At 44.9% G+C, this 19,140-nt stretch overlaps 1 protein-coding gene across 1 annotated transcript in view; it reads left to right on the top strand.

Annotated features, from left to right (window-relative positions):
* Nucleotides 1-19,140, top strand: part of ZSWIM2 (zinc finger, SWIM-type containing 2) — a 189,222-nt gene that overhangs the window by 149,428 nt on the left and 20,654 nt on the right.

The following is a 19,140-nucleotide window of genomic DNA, read 5'->3' as shown; positions in this document are numbered from 1 at the left end:
CACACACGTACACACACGTACACACACACGTATACACACACGTACACACACACGTACACACACGTACACGCATACACACACATATGCACACGTACACACACGTACACACACATATACACACACGTACACACACACGTACACACGTATACACACACATACACACACGTACACACACGTACACACACACGTACACACACATGTATACACACACGTACACACCCGTACACACACACATACACACACGTATACACACATATACACACGTACACACACACGTACACACACGTACACACATGTATACACACACGTACACACACGTACACACACACGTACACACACATGTATACACACACGTACACACCCGTACACACACACATACACACACGTATACACACATATACACACGTACACACACACGTACACACACGTACACACATGTATACACACACGTACACACACGTACACACACACGTACACACACACGCGTACACACACACGCGTATACACACACGTACACACACATACACACACGCATACACACGTACACACACACATGTATACACACACGTACACACACGTACACACACACGTACACACACATACACACACTGATGGAGCCTGAAATGCACGGGTAACTGTTCGCCTCTCGCACCCTGAGCTTGCACTTCACAGGGGCTTCCTGGAGGCACCGCCCTTTATCCCAAATCACACAGGGCCCCAGGCGCTGCGGGAGGAGGGCCCGTGTTGAACACCTACGGCAGCAGGTGCTGTACTCGGCTCTTCATGGACATCACCCACTTCACCTTCGTGACATAACCTCCCCTGAGGACAACGTGGCTCTCCTTAGTTTACAGATGACAAAACTCACACTGAAGGGAGGAGCTCACTCGAGGCTGCTTGTCTCCCGGGACAAACCCAGGTCTGTTGCTCCAAGGTCTCGGCTGCTCGTCTTAGCAAATAAGGATGTATTTTCCACCCGGGGTTTTCCGGGTGGTTCTGAGACATCACGTGAAGGTTGCATCTGCTTTCTCTGCGCTGATGGTCTTCCTGCCGAGCTGCGTCGTGCTCAGTGCGTCAAATAGGGGAAAAGTTCTCAAGATGAAACATACAAATATGAGGTCACTAAACTGATTTTCACCAAGTCCCAGGGGTGTCGTTGGTATTTTTTACAGTCCTGTGTCGGGCACTTTATTGCATTATGAAATTCTGTAGAATTGTAGCTTAATTTCATTATAACATCATCAGGAGCATTTGAACATCCACTTCAGTTTATCCAGCAGTTATTTACTGAAATCTATCACGATTAAAATATTATAGGTTGTCCAGCCAGCATGGTTGGGCATCGACCTATGAACCAGGAGGTCACTGCTCAATTCCCGGTCAGGGCATATGCCTGCATTGCAGGCTTGGTCCCCAGTGTGGGGCATGTAGGAAGCAGCTAATCAATGATTCTCTTTCATTATTGATGTTTCTATCTCTCTCTCCCTCTCCCTTCCTATCTGAAATCAATTAAAAAAATGTATTCTTTTTTAAAAAGAATGTAACTATGAGGCAATTTACAGGATTATTCCATCCATCAAGGCTAGTATAATGAGGCCCTTTAGGCATTTCAGTAAATAAATTCCTTTGGTTCAAGTTCAAGACTGGTTCACCCTATACCGAAATATTTATGTAGTTGACATATTTGGGAATTTTCTCTTTAAATTTTAAAGTGACGTGCCCTTTGGAATGACAGTAGCTATGTGGCAGCTGCTTTGTTTTCTAAACTCCACATTTGTTTTCTGACATGAAGTTAACATTCCTCCCCTCTCTACAAAATGTGTTGGTAGTTTTGTCAACTCTGATATAACTGACTATTCTTTGATCGCCTATAGATGTGACTGGCTCAGAATATATCATTGACAATCATTCGAGCTGATTTCCTGAGTGTGTTTACACTGTGTGAATACAGTTGTGACAAATTAAATCAACACAAACCTTCCCCACAGCGGTCAAAGGCAGCTTTTGTTCTACTATTCACCGTCTATTGGAATGTCATTTAAAAAGCTCCAAAAAATACTAGATTGTAACTAGATAAGCATATTTTTATTTTTTAAAATATATTTTTATTGATTTCAAAGAGGGAGAGATAAAAACATCAATGATGAAAGAGAATCATTGTTCTGCTGCCTCCTGCACGCCCCCTACTGGGGATCGAACCCACAACCTTGGCATGTGCCCTGACTGGGAATCGAACCTTGACCTTCTAGTTCATAGGTCGACACTCAACCACTGAGCCACGCCCGGTGGGCTAGAGTAAGTGTATTTTTAAAAACCACAAAGAAAAAAAATGTGTAAATCATGAGCATTATATCGGCAATGTAGCCAGAAAGACAACCGCTGACACCCTCCCGTCATCTAAGCAGTATTGAGTAGAACTTATTTCTCCTGCAGAAATGCTACCCTCAGATCAAATATGTCACTTTCTCTGACTCCATGAGCCCCACGTACATTGCCGGTTCTTTGTGGAAAAGAACAGTCTGGCTGGAGGACAGAAGAGTTGGGTTATGTTGGCTGTTATGTCTCTTATCATCGAATAACTCACTGGCTTCCTGGTTTATATACTGCGGTCTCTGGTGAGTTTAGTCATCCAGCACATCTGACTTATCGTAGAGTATTGACAAGATTGAGGCTGGTAAACTAGACCAGAGTGAAAGCATCTGTGCTGTAATTACGCTCTGGGTGGCCTCTTGGTCTCTTGAAATTTAACCAGCTGGCTTCCCAGCCTCAGTGCCTCCGAACCTCCATGATCGCAGAAGCGATTAGATACAACAACTGGTAGACAGGCTCTCCTTCCGTCACTCAAGGTGTCTCAATGTGATTGACATATGAGCATTATAACCAATCATTCACATCAAGACTTCCTTCCTCCCATGTTCATTTATATAGAAAAAAATTACCCTAAAAGCAGATTGATTTTTCATTGTAGCAATGCCTTTGCAATGAACATCACCGTGTTTTCTAAACACGAAGGCCTGTTGATTGTAATGAAGGAAAGGGGAGACAAATGGTGTATTGGAAGCAGTTCTCAGATATGCCGACGGTATTGTGGCACACACCCAGGGATGGGCCAACCCTGCGTAGCTCAGCTCTTTTCCTCCCTCGGGTGGGAGGCAGGAGGAGGACGGGGAATCAAGGCGAGGACCACGAGGAGAAGCGGGTCAGGAGATACCTGGTCGATAGAGAGCGAGCCCAGGACTCAGAATGAGACCCACCAGAGGCCACAGACAGCCTGCTGTCCCTACCACGATCTTCACCCTCCACCCGCTCCACCCACACAAACAAGCGTATAAAATTGGGGATCTTACCACGTTCTGATGGCTGTATGGATACAGCGTGTTGAGAAAAGGAGGAGCGGCCATGGTTGCGATTCCGATACAACTTTAGAAAGTGGGAAACGAGAGGGAACTGAGTCAGCTCCTGCCTTTTATCCTCACAGGCCCTCCCCCCACGTAACTGCAACCTCGACCTCACGGGTGTGGGAGGGAAGAGTGGGAAAAGGTGCTGGTGGTTTAGGGAGCAGGTGGAGGCAATGTTGGCACCGAGTGGGTGAGTTGAGCATTCCTGTAAGACTATAGTGTGAAGGGGGAAGTCACGGGCGCGGGGTCCGATAAGCCTGAGTCACTATGAGTGCACAGCTAGTTGGCTCTATGGTTTCTGTATGACCCTCCGTTTCTCATTCATGAAATCAGAATAGTCATCTCTATTAGGGATATTATGAGGAGCGCACAAATGACTAAAACAGTGACTGGCACAGGGTGGGTAACCAATAAATGATGGCCATTATTAATAACTACTCGGGGAAATTTATAGTTCATACATACTTTGTATAAGGGGAATTTATATAATAGACAAAGAGCCAGATTCCTTTCATATGTTGTGCTTGGTAATCATTTATGTAACATTTTCATCTCCATTAAAAAGATCTTTTAAAATATTTTACTTAAGAATAATTTTCCTTTATATGACTTACTACCAAAACCATCCAAATGAATAAGAACCCCATGTCTAATTCTCTAAGGACTGGATGTTCTCTCACATGCTTCCATTTCTACCAATACTTAAGAGGTTTTAAGATCATTTCTTTGGGTTCATTGTAGACCTACTAAGTGTGTGTTAAATGTGCTACACTCATTTGGATACATATCCTTAGTCTTGGTCACTACACATTTATTTTTTCGTAAGGGAAACCTATGCGAGCCTTTTTCATTTTCTGAAAATTAATTTTATTCCACATCGCCATCCCCTGAGGGTTAGTCATGCCAAAGCCTGCATAGCAGCAGAGTATTTCATCACGGAATTGTGAAATGGAAATCTGTTCTGCCAGAGTTATATGGTGAAACTCAATAAACTCTCACCAATGTATGTCCTCAGGAGCTTATTTTTAAGACAGTAGCTGACCATGTGATTGAACTTGGGTAAACCTTGATTCAGTTCAATATTACCCACCTTCCAGTCTGCTTCACTGAAGTTTATTTGTATTGAGCTGTAACTCACAGAAAAGCATTGTATAAGTTTGTGATCAGCATATTGATTTGTACATTTATATATTGCAGTATACATTGCAGCATTAGCTAACAATGTTATTATATCACAGAGATTCTTTTCTGTGGTGGAAATAATTAAGCTCTAATCTCCCCGGGACTTTGAGGTTCTACTACAGTATTATTGTCTACAGACATTATGTTGTGCATACATCTCCTTCTCTTTCAGGTTGTCCAGTTCCTGCATCCAGAGCAGTCTCTTATGATCCTACGTATTTCTGTGCTATCAGTAGTAATGCCTCCTTTCATTTCTTCTTTTGAATTTTCTCTCCCCTTTCTTAAATTGTACTAAAGATGTGTTGATCTTTTTGAAACACCAGCTCTTAGTTGTGTTTTTTTATTGTTTTCTCAGTCTCCATTTTATTTGTTTCTGCTCTGATCTTTGTTATTTCCTTCCTTCTGTAAACCTCCTGCTGACAAAGTGTATTTTAGAAGTTGGTGTTCATGTTTATAATAACAAAATCAAGAAGACCGGGTCATTTGAAATGGATTTACATTAAACAAACTCTTTTAACAAAAAAGGGTGGCGGGGACAAAAAGAAAGAAGTCTTGCCTCCATGATGCCAGTCCCCTCCGAGCCTTTACTACTGGCATTTCTCTCACGTTTGCTTTTAGAGGAAAGAGATCCCAAAAGAAACAAAGGAAGTCTGTGGGGCGGGGGAAATGGTCACAGGACTTATAATCATAAAATGTGAGATTCACTTTCTGGTTCCAATAAGTTTCAACTTTGTGAGTTCAGGCAAGTCAAATAAAACTTGATTTCAATTTCTCACCTGTAGAATGCAGATGAGCTCTCGCCCTCAGCTGTGGGGAGAACTGAATAAAATGCGAGAGCTACCCGGCATTTGTTGAATTGCCTATTTTAAGCCAGGCTTAGCGTCTTTCCTTTTTCCTTTCCTTTCTTTTCAGTAAGAATGGTAACTTCCTTCCCTATTTTACAGCTACTTTTCAAATATAAAGAATGCGATCAATTTAAGGAAAATCCAAATAAGTTAAAGGCACAATTTTTGCTAATATCCAGCAGTTTTCTTTCACTTAGAGCTTTATTACGGAGCAGGTATATACAAGGGCTAGGAGAATGAGGAGAGGGCCTCCAAAATATTATTATCTCTTTAAAGCATCTCTCTGCCTGGTGTCTACTTAGTGGGCAATAAATGTTTGTTTAATGAATGCCCACCGAAATCTTAAGGAACAGAGTTTACGGGCTTGACAAGTTGTATTACACAAACAATATACACAGATGTTCATTCTATTTTTAAAAGTTAAGAAGCAAATCAGTTTGGATGAACCTGTTCCTCTCAGTTATCTCCCCTCTGGTTTGACCTGAATAAATTAATTTTAAAAATGAAAAGGTACGTTACATTACTCACATAATTTCAAATGAGAAGATATGACCACTAATGAAGTAAACTTTTACGTGCCACTCTGAAAACACAACTGAAGCAACGACTTTTCCCATTTATCATGGCAAAACCTGTTAATAGAACATGAATTGCTGGAGTAAATAAAACTTGGCTCATAGTTATACAATTAGAATTCTGTTAGATTAAATCCTATTCCCTAGAATAGTTTCATAAATATCATTGATACTCGATTGAGTTTTTTATTATTCTTTTTTAAAATATATTTTTATTGATTTCAGAGTGGAAGGGAGAGGGAGAAACATAATGATGACAGAATCATCAATTGGCTGCCTCCTGCACGCCCCCTGCTGGTGATTGAGCCCGAAACCCAGGCATCTGCCCTGACCATGAATCGAACTGTAACCTCAACCACTCAGCTACGCCAGCCCGGCAATGATTCCTTATTATTCTTATTGCTATATTCTATTCTTTCTGATCAAAGACCTTGAAAACTCAATAGCATCATTACAGTTTTAATCTGATTGTCAACTCTCTTCCTTAACTGAGTGGAGGATGAGAGGGGAGGGGAGGGGAGAAGAGGAAGAGGAAGAGCATGAGGAAGAAAAAAGTGGCAAGGAGGGTAGTGGACTCAGCCATGATAAAATATAAAATCTTTGGCTCCCAGAGGGCATAGAATAATGTTCCTGGGACCATGAAACTCCTCTAGCACCTGGTTCTTAGGACTTGCAAGATTCACTTTCTCCCAAGGCCCAAGTCCTCCTGAAGTACGTCTCCCATAATCCAAAGTCAGTGGCAAGAATAATTAGGATTGTTTCGAAATGTCGTTTTTAATCTAAGAATAGAGCATGAGTGGGGTTGTTTTTTTTACAACTACAATAATCAGTGTTCTAAAAATGTATCTGTAAAACTTTAAATTTAAAAATTAATTTACAGTCCACATGGCATGACTCAGTGGATGAGCATTGACCTATGAACCAAGAGGTCGTGGTTTGATTCCCGGCCAAGGGCACAGGCCTGGGTTGTGGGCTCCATCCCCAGTGGGGGTCATGCGGGAAGCAGCCGATCAATGATTCTCTCCCATCGTAGATATTTCCATCTCTCTCTCCCTCTCCCTGCCTCTTAGAAATCAATAAAAATATTTTTAAAGTGATTTACAGAAATGTAGACTTCTCTAAACTGACAACTGAGTTCAAGATTCTTCTTTGATCAAATGTAACTATATCACATTTCTCATTAAGTTTTTAAAAGCAAGTGAGAAAAGGGGGACATCTGTAATACTTTCCGCAATAAAGATAATTTAAAAAAAAAAAACAAGTGAAACATATTTTGAACTACCTGATAGCTGTCCTTTCAATGCCATTTACCAAGGAAACACCAAGAAGATAAAGGGTAAACCCTCGTTTAATAATTAGGTGGAGCAGATCAAGTTACCCACGACCTGCAAGGATCCTGTCTGAAGGGTCACAGGGTGGGGGTGGGAGGAAGAGGGTCCCGCTGACCGCCCCCCCAGACCCGAGCTCTGGGGCGCGCACCCCACCCACACACAGCTGGTGGCCCACGGGAGCCCGTGATCCTGAGCGGGGAAAGCTGGGGATAAACAGTCAGAGGTTGCACAACTCAGGAGGTTGGCCAAGTGCTCCCAGCTCCTCTCGCCGCCCCGGCCCCAGCCCGGCCCGGCCCAAGACATGCTCACAGGGCTTTCCTGGGACTCCGGGAGCCAGACGCAGCCCTGCTCACAGCCAGCGGGGCCTCCCGGGGCAGATGACCTAGTTCAACAGCCTGGGAACATCTGGAGGCAGCGGAGACCTTCTTGATGCTGTGCCAGCCGCCAGCACACACGTCGCCGAACTCGGGAAGACGCTCTTTCTTCTGATATTTCCGTGCGATGCTGCTAAATGCAAAAGCACAGCGTTTGCTTTTCAATCCAGCCGGGCTAGGAGGCTTCTCATTTGTCACTATTGTGGTTTTTCAAGAAAAAAGTTTCCTATAGAAAAGCATTGAATACACTTAATCAATGTACATCGTGGGCTGGCCTATAGCTCCGTGAGAACAGCATCCTGATTCGCAGGAAATAACCAGCGAGTGTAGGAATAAGGGGAACGACAAACCCTCCCCTCCCTTCCTCTCTCTCTCCAGTCGACGTAAAAACTAGTGCACTATTTGAAAGCCTGGCCATAAGCAAGAAAAATGGAATTCTTTTTTATCAGTAAAAACCCGATAAGGTCACAGAGCATTAGAGATCTAAGTGAGGTTTTTAAAGCCTCTTTATCCTCGTGAAGATAATGGCCCGTCAGCCCACGACTCACTCTCTGTGGAAAAAGGGGGAAGATGTCCCATCACATCCACCTATTTGATTGTTTTAACCTGGTGTCCAGCCCCGTCCTCAGGCAGGAGCTGGGAGGGAGGAGAAGCGAATAAGCAGCAACAGGAGGAGAGAGGGAGCGCGGGACCCACAGCACGTTCCCCCTCGGGTGTCAGAGCCGTGGGCGCTGGGCTGGGGTGATGCCAGTGAGTTCTCTCACTGGGACTTGGATGTGCGTCTCTCTGATGATCAGTGACGTGGAGCATCTTTTCATGTCTCTTGGTTTCCTGAGTGTCCTCTTCAGGTCATTCTTTGAAATCCACTCTGGCACATACACCTATGTTGCTGTGCATCTCTAGAGCATGTCCACCAGGACTCAGACAACTCTTTAAAGCCAGATGCATACCCTGATTAAAATGTACAAAATAAAATCCTTGAAGGAAATTTTTATAGCTTCCGAAAGGCACAGATCCTTTATTTAAGGCAGAACACCCGCCACAAAACGGAAATCCTCTCTTCTGAAATAAGAGGACGAATTTTTTTAATTATAGAAAACACAGGGGAACAACTTTTAAATTATTAAGAAAATGTTTCTCTTTCAATAAATTGTGTTTTTCCTAACATGCCTGTTTTAACTGGTATTTCCCTGTTTTTGAAAGAGGGCCACCTTTCCAGAGAGGAAGGTAAGACGCTGCTTCTTGCACAGCTTCCAGGCCGGTGAGGATGCCGCGTGCCTCCTGCGGAGATGGAGCCCTGTCCCCAGAGCCGCCTGCAGTGCTTGAGCCTGGTTGCCTTCGGCACAGCCCACCTAACCTGCCTGGTACCCTCCCTGCGTGTGTGCTCTGTCCTGCCAGGCGGCCCAGCTTCCGCGACGGGATAACACGCCCGGCTTTGTTGCTGCTGCTGGCGTGCGGGCAGGCGGTGCCCTCTGACCTGGGGAAGCAGAGCAGGGCTTATCAGATCCTCCCCAGACACCGTGAGAGGAAGCGGCGAGAAGGCTGCCTTTGGTAGGAAGCATATGTTATAGGGACCTGTCAGTGCTCGCCCTTTGGTCACGGCACTAGAACATCGCTTCTGCGAAGTTGGTCCTTTCAGACAATGAAGCCAAACCAAGACAAATGGAAGAAAGTCACAAGAAAAGCGTAACTGGCAATAAATTACCCTCTTGCCATTGCATGGCCAAGGCTCTTTGCCAAAAACACTGACTCGCCATGGTAACAGGAAATTGAGTCTAAAGTCCAGTAAGTATTTAAAGGGTAAGAACTAATGTGCATTTTTTAACCTGTGCACATGATACAAACAGATTGTACTGACATTTAAGCTGCAGCAGGTTTATTCCCAAGTTTATTCGGTCTCTCAGATCACATTCGGCAGAAGAGTGACGGTCTCACCTTCAAATCTCCTTGCCCCCAACTGATCTCCACCTTCACATACACAAGGAAACTGTTAAACCGAAGAAACAAATTTAGAAAAGTGACCAGATTTAGTAAAAGGATACAAAATTAACATATAAAAATATTTCCTTCCATATATTGACAGCAAGCAATCTGAAAGGAAATTAAGAAAACAATCCTCTTTACCATAGTATCAAAAAGATAAATACTTAGGAATGAATTTACGCAGGAAGACAAAAGACTTGTACAGAGAAAACTACAAATCATTGCAGAAAGAAAATAAAGGAAACGCAAATAAATAGAAAGACATCCAATGTTCATGGATCGGGAGGCATCATATTGTTAAGATGTCCCTACTACTTAGAGCCACCTACAGAATCAGTGCAATCCCAGCCAGAATCCCAATGGCATTTTCACAGAATAGAAAAAAACAACCTAAAAGTCACGTAGAGGCACAAAGGACCCCAGACAACCAAAATGGCCCTGAGAAAGAAGAACAAGGCTGAAGACCGCACACTTGCTGATTTCTAAATATATTACAAAGCTAAAGTGATTAAAAGAGCGTGGTACTGCCCAAAAGACAGAAAAAAGGTAAATGGAACCGTCTAGAAAGCCTAGAAGTAAACCCATGCATGCACCGTCGACTGATGATCAATAACCGTATCACGGATGCACAGAGTCTCAACAAATGGATTTGGGAGAACTGGATTTCCACATACAAAACACCGCACACAAAACTCGGCTCCACACGGACACCCAGAACTGAGACAAACATCTTCAGAGCCTACCCCAACGCCGCCTGGGCCCGGGAGATCACTCATAGAGACAGGTTATCTACGGGAGACAAAACCCAAGAGCACCAGAGAGACCTGGAGTATTCCCAGCATCGTTTTAGCCAAAGCCTATTTGCCATAGTGAGCGACACGGGCATCAGACTTGGCCAGAGAATACTCGTGTAGCTGCACTCTTCGGGCCCAGCACTCAGAATCAAAGACGACTATTAACATACAAATGTGATGATTAATTATACATCATAGCAGTCACATCTCAGTGTAAAATCTTTTAGAAAATATTAATCTTACAAAATTGTGTAGAGAAATTTCTTCTATGGAAAACTTTAATTTTAAGGTGCTGGCCTCTTTATACATAATTCTTGGGTTATATCATTAACATTCTAGTTCAAGAAAGTGAAATGCAAAATATTAAATATTTTCTTGCACTAGTTGAGCTCCAGAACTTAATCTTGTTAAAGAGATACTTTAGCATGTCACTTTTTGGTGTAGATAATGCTTCCGAATTAACAACCAAAGTCATGCTGGATAAAACTCTAGACATATTTCCTTGTTTTTTTTAAACATATTTTATTGATTTTTTACAGAGAGGAAGGGAGAGGGATAGAAAGTTAGAAACATGGATGAGAGATAAACATCGATCAGCTGCCTCCTGCACACCCCCCACTGGGGATGTGCCCACAACCAAGGTACATGCCCGTGACCGGAATCGAACCTGGGCCCCCTCAGTCCACAGGCCGACGCTCCATCCACTGAGCCAAACCGGTTAGGGCTCTAGACATATTTCTAAGCGAGTATCAGCCATTGCTCCGATGCTTAAGTCAAAACAGTGGCCGGCCTGGCCAGAGTGGCTCAGCTGGTTGAGCATCGCCCTGTGCACCCAAAGGCTGCCCGTCGGGGTGAGGGTTTGACCCCCTTCCAACCCCCATCTAGGTGCGGATGGAAGGCAACCAATCCATGTTTCTCTCTCACACTGACGCTTCTCTCTCTCTCTCTCTCTCTCTCTCTCTCTCTCTCTCTCTCTCTCTTCTCCTATCTCTCTCTCTCTCATCTCCCTTCCTCTCTCTAAGTGTGTCCTCAGGATGAGGATTCAAATAAAAAACACCAGAGTTGGCACAATGAGAGCCGAACAGAGCAAGCGCTAAACTCAGGCAACAGGCCTGAAAGACACCAATGCCTTTCCCTTCATTATTCCTTCCGGTTCAGCTCACATGGCAGGGGTTTTACCGACATGTTAAGTGCACACAACAGATAGTTTGAATAAAATATGATAAATTCCATCATTTCTATGATTTTAAAAATCCAGATGTTTAAAGTCAGATAGACCAAGCATTCAAGTATTTGAATATTTCTTCTTCATTTTTATCTACATGTTCCGACGTTTTGGAAACAAAACTCGGAGTGAGGAAATAGTGGATCCAAAATGAACCAAATAGAATTTTTATTTTGAGTAAATTTTGAGAAAGAGTTGACAGGCATGTTGAATGCATATCTGTGCTTTTTGAACAATGGACAACCTCCAGCATCTACTTGAACATTTGAGTAGTGATTTGATACTTGCACGAGAGTAATCATGAGAAGATATTTCATGATTGGAGCTCCCGTTAGTGGGGACCTCTCCTCTTAGTGGGGAGCACTCTGTTAGTGGGGAGCACTCCGCTAGTGGGGAGCACCCCGTTAGTGTGGCTCCACACGCGCAGCAGCTCCCCCCCAGGTTCCCAGGGTTGCCTTCAGGGGGATCTGTGCTTCCAGCTGAAGACGCAGACACGACGCCCTCACCCACAGCGCAGTTCTGCTGAGTAACCAGATTTAACCCTCAGACAAAGCATTTCTTTTAAAATAACTTGTTTGGCACATCATTAAGGTTGTGCTATTATTAGGTCAAGGCAAACAGATGTCTTCCTGGTTGACATCCAAACCAGGCATCTTTGTTTTCTCCTTGGCACGCGGCTGTGTGCTAAATTATACATTTTCCAGTTCAGTGCGTTATTAGCATTAGAAAGAGATGCAATCTTGCAATTCCTTGACTGTTTAATCTACTCTTTTGCAGTGGGTGTTACAACAATTTACTTCTCTACAAAACTATATAGTAAATTCCATGTTTCCTAAAAATGTACGTGTACTGGCCAATGACATAGAAAGTTCAAAATCACAGCATTTATAATCCTTTTGAGAGCATCAATAGCCATTCTTTTAAAAATAAAAACTGGGTTAATATTTCCAAAATGTGCATAGTAATGTCAAAGATTAAAGCTGCCCTCAACGCTGCCACCTTTGAGAAGGGCTTTGAAATGGACTAAACGCACGTATTGTAACTTTTTCTTCTAATGTAGCAGCAGAAATCTTCTTTCCCCATCTTCCCATGTAAATAACATTTTAACAATGTTTTTCAAAGTGAAAGTAATTTTTTAAAATAGTTTTATTGATTTCATAGAGGAAAGGAGAGGGAGAGAGAGATAGAAACATCCATGATGAGAGAGAACCATTGATTGGTTGCCTCCTGCACGCCCCTGACCTGGAATCCAACCGTGACCTCCTGGTTCATAGGTTGACCACTGAGCCATGCCAGCCAGGCGAAAATAATTTTTTAAATTTACTGTAAGTTAATATATCTAAAATTGGCCAGTGCATGTACATTTTTAGAAAACATGGAACTTACTACATATATAGTTTTGTAGAGAAGTAAATTGTTGTAACACCCACTGTTAAACAGTAAACAGTCAAGGAATTGCAAGATTGCATCTCTTTCTAATGCTAATAACGCACTGAACTGGAAAATGTATAACCCAGCACACAGCCCGAGTGCCAAGAAGAAAACAAAGATGCCTGGTTTGGATGTCAACCAGGAAGACATCTGTTTGCCTTGAACTAATCTGTGTGCCTGGAAAGCAGCATCGCAGTGACCACAGCTGCCCCATCAGTCTCACCGTCTTCCTTTCACGGATAGAATCCTCCTGGACTTTAGCGCAACGCAGGGTGGCCCAGCGGATACCAGTCACCCAGCCTCCCCGCCGGCGTGATGGCTGTGCCACTGTGCGCCAGCCCCGGGCTGGGAACAGGCGTGGCGTGTGCCGGTCCATACCCTCCCCTGCAGCGGCCACCGCTGCCTCCTGCCCCCCCTCCTCTCCGCCCCCTCCCGCCTCCAGGCCGCTGTGGCCACAGGAAATGAGAAACAGCAGAACAGGAGGAACCTGACTGCTGATGGACTAAGGAGAGCCCTGCACCCCGAAACCGCTCCCCTCCTCTGTGCTGTGTCTTAGAGTCTTGTCCGAGCCCCGGGATCTTCACTTTTCTTGTGTTTAGCCCATTTCACCCGTTCATGTTTATAATGTGGTGGATCGGTGCAAAGAGAACCTGGAAACGGTTTAGCAGTGGTTCTCAACCTGTGGGTCTCGACCCCTTTGGCTGTCGAACGACCCTTTCACAGGGGTCGCCTCAGACCATCCTGCATATCAGATATTTACATGACGATTCATAACAGCAGCAACATGACAGTGATGAAGTAGCAACGAAAATAATGTTATGGTTGGGTCACAACATGAGGAACTGTATCTAAAGGGCCAGAAGGTTGAGAACCACTGGTCTAGAGGTCAGGCTGCTCTGTCTGCCGTCTGTTGAGAGGGCTCTGCACCCATGCGGCTGGGGGAGGGCCGGTGCTCCCGCGGGCACACGGACCCAGCCTCCGTCACTCGAGCACTGCTTGACGCTGACCATCATGACTGCTCTTGGCTGGGCCCCAGCCCATGCCAGGACCATACAAACCCTCCCAACAGTCTTGTTAAAACTGTCAGCGAAAGACCCCTCTCTTCTCCATAGGAGCTGAATAGCATGAAGCACCCACGACGCTTGAATTCTGGAAGCTCCTGGCTACCCAGTGTGGGGATCTGCCGAGAAGTGAATGCAACAAAAGAAAACAAACCCACCGGGCAGGCCTGGCTCAGGGCTGAGCGTCAGCCTATGAACCAGGAGGTCACGGTTCAATTCCTGGTGGTCGGGCATGTGCCTGGGTTGCAGGCTGCACCCTCTGTGGGGCGTGCAGGAGGCAGCCGGTCCATGATTCTCTCTCATCATTGATGTTTCTCTCTCTCTCTTCCTTCCTCTCTGAAACCAATAAAAATATTTTTTTAAAGAAAACAAACCCAAGAGAGGAGGAAAGAGGGGTCTTGATGATGGTATTTCAGCTCCCGCATCCAGCTGGCTGAAGCTGCCTGTAGTTGGGGTTCCCCACTTTTGTGGGCCAATAAATTCCCACTTTGGGTTAAAAGTCATTAAAGTTGGATTTTTATAATTTGCAATTAAATAAATCTTGATTGAATCAACTGTTAATGAGAGTCATTTTCACTGACAGCAACATCATTAAGACTTTGCATCTAAACATAGTTCTAACCTCGGAGTCATCGCCAAGTTCCCAGGAACGTCCGCGGCGGGTGCTGCCCGTCTTCTCATTTTACACGATTCTCCTGCTGCGCCCAGCGGAGTCTGACAATTTCAGCTCTGTGACACCATGGCTACCACCCAGACACACAAATGCTCTTCACTCTCCTGCATGTTGGCATACCCAAATCATTGTGTTATTGTATATAGAACGTCATTTAATAACGTTATCATTTGAGTTGTACTTTTTTGGTGATATGTAGCACCTCTATCCCTTCTTTTAGCTGAAAAAGAGATGTGAGATTTAAGAGAGAACTTTAAATTATATAAGCAGTATATAGAGTGAACAAATAATATAGCATAAACTTAACTAGGCTTTATTAAAACTTGCGACTCAAATTACTTCTGCTGCCTGAGGGCTTGGTAGTCTTGGCCACCTCTGCTCACTGTCAGCTCCTCCAAGGGGAAACACCGGAGCGTCCTACGCCGGACAAGGCTCCAAGCATTTGAAATACTGCACTGGCCTGACTGGCGCGGCTCAGGGATTGAGCGTCAACCTATGAACCAGGAGGTCACAGTTCAATTCCCGGTCAGGGCACAGGCCCGGGTTGTGGGCTCGATTCCCAGTGTGGGGCGTGCAGGAGGCAGCCGGTCCATGACTCTCTCTCATCACTGACGTTTCTCTCTCTCTCTCTCCCTCTCCCTTCCTCTCTGAAATCAATAAAAATATATTTTTTTAAAAGAAACGACTGCACTGAAACGAGGAGCCAAGCTTCTGCTCCATCAGAGGTGGGTTTTCTCAGATGCGGTGACGGCCTCCCCATCACCTGATGGGCGGGCGCTCAGGACTAAAGTCTACGGAAGTCACAGGCCCTCACGGTCGCCGTCCCCAGTGCCTCTCTAGGGTCATGATGCGGAGAACCGTCAGAGCCACAGCAGCGGCCTCCCTGAACAGCTAGCGTCCCGGAGGCCCCGTCTGCATCTCGTTAGAACCTTCCAACCTGCAGGCAGTGATCCTGGTCTGTTGCTGTTTATCTGGTTCAGCAAAAAGGTCGCGCCCTTACTGGGCCTTCCTTTCAGATGCTGTCATCCCACAGGGCTCAACGCTTCCTCACCGCCCAGGGCCAACGCTCGCCTCTTTCCTGGTCTCCCCTCGGCACCAGCTGGGGCTCTTTTTCATGGTTTTGTTTTTAAATTAGTTGATGCAGCAACTAGTAAACATTACTTGTGGTAGAAGACGGGATTAGGCAGGGATTTAATTCCCCCTTGGTTGCTGCTTTTATAAATCCATGCGGTGGGATGCGACCGATGGGAAGGGGAGTTTTGGTGTTTGCAAATGTAATTCGACTATATGAACCCCTTTCAAGTTATATGCCCCAAATCACATATTGATCTATTACCAAAGAGTGTATTTGAATGATCTGTCAGCTCCTTTGATCATTTAGAAAGCAAAGAATTTGCCCTGGCTGTTTTGGCTCAATGGATAGAGCGTCAGCCTGCAGCCTGAAGGATCCCAGGGTCGAGTCCGGTCAAGGGCATAAGACAGAGTTGTGGGCTCGATCCCCAGTCGGGGGCGTGCAGGAAGCAGCCGATCCATGATTCTCTCTCATCATTGACGTTTCTCTCTCTCTCCCTCTCCCTTCCTCTTTGAAATCAATAAAAATATATTTTTTAAAAAAATGGAAAGCAAAGAATTGGAAACATCAGGGAATTCTAATTCTCAGATGACTTTGTTCCTCAAACATCTGGGAGGAGTGGGTGCGGGGCCGAGGGGGGTCAGAGGGAAGAGGGGGGACATCCGTAATAGTCATGTTAGACGTGCATTTTCTTATCTTTACTGGGAAGCTGCCTTTGGCTGGGGGCCCGTGATTGTCCCCTCTGGTGATGAACATCTGGACAGCAATGGCTGTGCTGTCTAGAGGGAGAGAAGTGCGGTGGCAAAAGGAAGCAGGACAAGACAGGCCTGGTGTTTTAGCCGAAGTTCTCAGGCCAATCGGGATTAGAAAGGAGTGAACGTCGGAGCTGAGGACCGGGCCACGGACTCTCTTCGCATCGTCCCAGGTCCGTGTCCTTCGGAGAGTCTGTGTGGACGGCGAGATCTGCACAGACCTCAGCTCGAAGCTGCCGATCCGCGGCCTCACGATTCCCAGCGCAGGCCACCTGGCCGCACCGGCCCGTCCTCTGACACACCTGGCTTCTTGCTCTATTGGCCCGTCTAACAAATTCCACTGCACACGTCTGTGCCCGAGGCTGTTCCAGTCATGCACAGGAGCCGTGTTTCTTGTCGTCTTAGACCTGTGTGTGCGTTTACAGAGACATACACGTGTAGGTATACATGTACGCACGTGTGAACATACAGAGCCTCATCTTAGAGTTGTACATGTAACATTTCTTCAATCTAAATTTCTAAAAGACAGTTTTGCCAAAAATAGGGCCTTTAGAGATATCCATTTACCTAATATTCTCTATGTCCTTGCCCTACAGCGTGGGATATTTTAACATCCTCAAATGTCTATAGTTTAGATATTGACTTTTTAATATGTATTTGATTGATATTGAGAGAAATCAATACTGAAAATAATTCTTTTACTATGAAGAAATAGCATGAAGGAGTGGACTTTCCTGTGAATTCTGAAGAAATTTTTCAAAGAAAAATTACAAGGTTATAACCATAAATTAACTAATTAATGAGTGATCCGTAATCCTTTATTAAAATGACACTACATTGCCCCTGAGTAACCCCTACCCCACCCGACCACCCCATAGAAGGAAACTTATTAGAATGTTAAACGCATTTCTTAAAAGTGCCCAAAGTGGCACATTTCAATGAACTTTTATAGATGAAAAGTACTCATGTCATTTTTCCCTTTAAAGTGTAGTAGCAGTAGTATTCAGCAAAATGACTAAAGTTTGGTGTACTAAGGAAAACAGAACTCGATATGAAATAACACAAACATTTAGCTATTTCTGGCCTATGAAGATCTAAGGCACATTCTCTTTTTCTTTTCTTTTTTTGTGAGGCAGGGACAAGAATGAAAATTTTTTAATATTTTGGCTGGAGGGCTTACATGGGTGTATGCATTTGTCAAACCTCATTCAGCTGTAGGTATAAAACCCATGCATGTTTTCTGTGTAAATTGTGTCTCAAAAGTCTGATGGAGGGGAAAATGTACCTAGAAGTAACAAATTAATCTAGGAGTAAATCTATATATATAGAAGCCTAAGCAACCGTTCAACTGGTAGCTATGATGCACACTGACCACCAGGGGGCAGATGCTCAACACACAGCCATGGAAACATGGAAACCTGGGAAAGACTGATGGATCTCAGAGGGAAGGGGGAGGGGAGAGAGCGGGAAGAGATTAACCAAGATCTTATATGAATACTAGAGGCCCGGTACATGAATCCGTGCACTGGTGCAGTCCCTCAGCCTGGCCTGCAGCCAACTTGTGCACTGGTGGGGTCCCTTGGCCTGGCCTGTGGGGAGTGGGCTGAAACCAGCAGTCCAACATCCCCCAAGGGGTCCTGGATTGCAAGAGGGTACAAACCAGGCTGAGGGACCCCACTGGTGCACAAATCCGTGCACCAGGCCTCTAGTGAACTTACCAAATCCCTAGAGAAGTTCCATGTGACACTGACTAAAGTTCACTATTTAACTCTAACAAGCAGGGATGCTGGCATTATCTCCTTGGTCTAGAGCAGCAATTTTCAACCTTTCTCATCTCCTGGCACAGAAATTCATTACAAAAATTCTGCAGCACACCAAAAATGTATGTTTTGCTACTCTGACCCCCCCCCCAAAAAAATAGATATAATCCTTATTTATTCACACCAGATGGCTATTGTTGCATTGGCTGTCATCATTTTTTAATCTGACAACCTAAGGGGAAAAAGTCATGCCCCCGACTAAACAGAGCATCGGACTACCCCGCGGCCTAGCGCCAGCTCCGGGATGCAGTGATATTGGCTCCGTCACGATGCAGAGGGGTGGGGCAGGCACGCCGCCGCCGCCCGCTCGCTGCTCATTTCTCATCTGCGGCCCACGGGACACACGCTGTCGTTTTATTGTTGTTTTCCTTTATATTGACTATTGGAGTGACACTGGTTAGCAAAATTACACAGGTTTCAGGTGCTCGATTCCACAACACACGATCTGTACACTGTGTTGTGTGTTCACCACCCAGTGATGTCTCTCTGTCCATCACCATTTATCCACCCTATACCTTTACACCTTTCCCACCCCCTCCCTCTCCTGGCAATCACACTGTTGGATTTTTTCATTTTTGCTCAATCCCCCCACCCTTCACTAGTTTCCTAACCGCCCCCCCCCCC

Source organism: Myotis davidii, unplaced genomic scaffold, assembly GCF_000327345.1.
Source record: "Myotis davidii unplaced genomic scaffold, ASM32734v1 scaffold221, whole genome shotgun sequence".
Classification (NCBI taxonomy): Eukaryota; Metazoa; Chordata; class Mammalia; order Chiroptera; family Vespertilionidae; genus Myotis; species Myotis davidii.
This window is presented reverse-complemented; position numbering and strand designations above follow the sequence as displayed.